At 33.1% G+C, this 3618-nt stretch overlaps 1 pseudogene; it reads right to left on the bottom strand.

Annotated features, from left to right (window-relative positions):
* Nucleotides 1-2345: 2345 nt before the first annotated feature.
* On the bottom strand, nucleotides 2346-3395 carry LOC114946381 (histone-lysine N-methyltransferase SETMAR pseudogene; annotated as a pseudogene).
* Between the last annotated feature and the right edge of the window lie 223 nt (nucleotides 3396-3618).

Raw genomic sequence — 3618 nt, 5'->3', positions numbered from 1 at the left:
AAGAATATTTGAAAATGGAATTTGAAGTTTATACATTTCAGATTGAAATGCATTAAATAATGTTTCAGCACTGCTGTCTTTTGCATCAATATTTAATTAATTTCACTAATTGTGATTGAACATCTAAAGTCTTGAAATCAACGTATCTAACAAAAAACATCATCTATTTTTCATTAGTTATATCGGATGTTTCATCGACAAAAATAGAAAATTTCACATTCTGAATTCTATTAACCACACGTTTTGTTTCAACTGGACACAAAACATTCGATATTATGTTTTTACATTTTGTTCGACCCATGCACATGCTTTGTAATACATTTGAATCTTTACTTATTTGTTGAAAAAATGGAGAATTTCTGTTGCAGTTTGATGAAATATATTTTTTTCAGTTATTAATGCGGCAAATCGTATTTCCGCAGATTTTTTTCGTTCATTAAACGACAAAAGCAACTCATTATCATTTTGCGTATTCAAATCTTTGTTCGTTATTTTACTTTTTTCATTAGTCATATGAATTTTGGATTCTGCATGTCGATATATTTGTGATAGACCACCAGTAAATGATTTATCGCAAATAGAACAAAAAAATGAATTGACGTCATTTGGAACGTAACCATAATTTAAATAAAATTAGTAATTAGCTCTGTTAAATTAATAATTGTAAACAAAGAAGGGCTATAAGAGCTATTAAACATAACAAGTTGTCAGTTGATATTAAAAAATATATAAAAAAAAACTTCATTTGAACGTAGCAAGAAATAAATAAGAAGTGATCATTTATTCGCATTTTAACGAAATAATATATACATAAGAAATACACATTAGAGCGAACGTTTCGGCTGACATTTCGAGCCTTCCTCAGCGCAATACAAATATTATATAAATTGAAATGTAATATTGAACATTAAAGACAGCAATTAACGATGTCAAGATAATAAAAAGTCAGTTTTTTGTCTCATTACATATGTTTCTAAATAAGTCATCGCGTGTGACAAGTGCAAATTTTTTGATACATACTGAGATCGAGCGACAGTGCCATGCAATCACTGTGTATAGGCCTCCTGATTTATTGGTCAAGGGAGATATCTTGATTGAATCGTCATATTGAAATGTTGTTAGACATTAAATGGAGATCTAAATAAATAATATTCAATTATTCACTATACTTTTGAAAAATAACATGCACTGTACACTCACTCAAATAAAATTGGCGATTATTTTATAGAAGTTACAAGTATCAGACGCGAGATCTCATAGACACAGTTTTTTCAAAAACAAAAGTTTACTAAAGACAGAACGCTTTTACCGTCTCAACTCCCAATCCTAAATGAGGCAGTAACTCGGTGTTTCACCTTTATTATACATATTAAGGTCTGTTTACAAACCCTGGCAATTTTGGTAAAGAATCTATAATATTATTGTATATATCAGGCAAAAATTCAGTGTCGTTTTGTAGATTCAATTCATTAGTTTGTCTTTTTATATATAACATTTCTGATATAAGTCTTTTATTGTAATATGGTTCTTTATCTAAAATTATTACCTCATCCCAATCAAATTCATGAGAGAACTCTAATCTATGATCAGTAACAACTGATTTATTGGAACACTTTCTGTTAATATGTTTTTTATGTTCAGTTATCCTAGTATTCAGTTTTCTGCTAGTTTGACCCACATATGAGGCATCACAGTTTTTACAGTTAATTTTATAAACTACATTCGTATTCGCTCCTTTAGGTATTTTGTCTTTATGTGTTTTAATAAATTTACCTAATTTATTCATGCTCATGTAGGAGAATCTAGTATCGACTTTTTTTGTAATACCTATCAATTGTTCAGTAGCCTTTGGTAAGTAAGGCACAGTAAAAAACAAATGAGAATCCTTCGACTGATTTAGACTGTTGTTGTTAACATTACTTCTAGTATAAAAAAGAGTTTTGAGTCTATCGTTAATAGTGTCAAAAATGAATTTTACCGGGTAATTATTATTTATTAAGATGTTAATAATCAATTCTATATTATCCTAGTGAAATGAAGAATGAGATAATAAAATTACCCTATCAATCAGACCGATGATCGTTCCTCTTTTTTGACACATAGGGTGTTGTGAAAGAAAATTCAAGTATCTTCCAGAAAACGTCGGCTTTCTAAACCAATCACATGTAATTTTATTGTCTTTTGATATTAACTTGATGTCCAAAAAACTCAAACTATGGTTTTTTTCCTTTTTCATTGTGAATTGAATACGCGGGTGTAGCGAATTGAAAGTGTTTAACGTATGTTTAATATATTGGTTGGGGAAAATGTAATCCATTATTTTTGCGTGAAATTCAAGACTTTATTTAACATATTTCGGATTGTCCGATTTGGGTCAAATATGCACCGTTTTGTTGTATAATTAGTTGCCATTTTGAAGGTAGCTTCATAATGCTTCTCTCGTAGAAGTCTTGGTCCTTATTGGCGAAAAACTCTAGTAATCGATTTTCACAATCCTCTCTTGATCCCAATTTTTTATCACTCAGGAAATTTTGCAATGCGAGAAAAAGGTGGTAATCGCTTGGTGCCAGGTCCGGACTATATGGTGGATGCATTAAAACTTCCCAACCAAGCTCCCTGAGTTTCTGGCGAGTCACTACAGACGTGTGTGGCCTGGCGTTGTCCTGATGGAACACAACACCTCTTCTGTTGGCCAATTCTGGCCGTTTCTCATTAATCGCTAGCTTCAAACGATCCAGTTGTTGACAGTACAGATCTGAATTTAGTGTTTGGCCATACGGAAGCAACTCATAATAAATTATTCCTTTCCAGTCCCACCAAATACACAGTAGAACCTTCCTGGCCGTTAGTCCTGGTTTGGCCACCGTTTGAGCTGCTTCACCGCGCTTTGACCACGATCGTTTTCGTACAATATTGTTGTATGTGACCCATTTCTCATCCCCAGTAACCATCCGTTTAAGAAATGGGTCGATTTCATTTCGTTTGGCCAAGGCTTCGCAGATGAAAATTCGATCCATCATGTTTTTTGGTGTTAATTGGTGTGGCACCCAAACATCGAGTTTCTTTTTGAATCCTGCTTTGCCCAAATGGTTTAAAACTGTTTTGTGGTCGATCTTCAGCTCCTGGGCGATGCTACGACTACTAACATGCCGGTCAACTTCGATCATTTTCATGATTTTATCGACATTTTCGACGACGGGCCTGCCTGTGCGAGGTGCATCTTTAACATCAAAAATGCCTCCACGGAATCGACGAAACCAAAATTGCGTGTAATTAGCTGTTACAGTATTGGCACCATAAACACCATTCACAATTACAGCCGCCTGGCTTGCATTTTCGCCTTTATCGAACAAAAACTGTAAAATGTACCGAATTTTTTCTTTGTTGACTTCCATTTTTAACACCCTGTAACTCAGAACTGAATGGACCAAACAAAAAAGTAAAACAATGTTTTTTAGTGTTAAATGTTACCTTGACAACGAGCATAAATTTGAAATTGTTTGATCGATACTTTACGAGATATCGAACACTACAGCCATCTACCGAAAAAATAATGGATTACTTTTTATTTATTAGGTACTGACAAAATAAGGTCGTCGACATATCTGTGGAAAAAAA

Source organism: Nylanderia fulva, unplaced genomic scaffold, assembly GCF_048542155.1.
Source record: "Nylanderia fulva isolate GAGA-0341 unplaced genomic scaffold, ASM4854215v1 Scaffold140, whole genome shotgun sequence".
Lineage (NCBI taxonomy): Eukaryota > Metazoa > Arthropoda > Insecta > Hymenoptera > Formicidae > Nylanderia > Nylanderia fulva.
The sequence above is the reverse complement of the archived record's forward strand: the minus strand, read 5'-3'. Positions and strand labels throughout refer to the sequence as shown.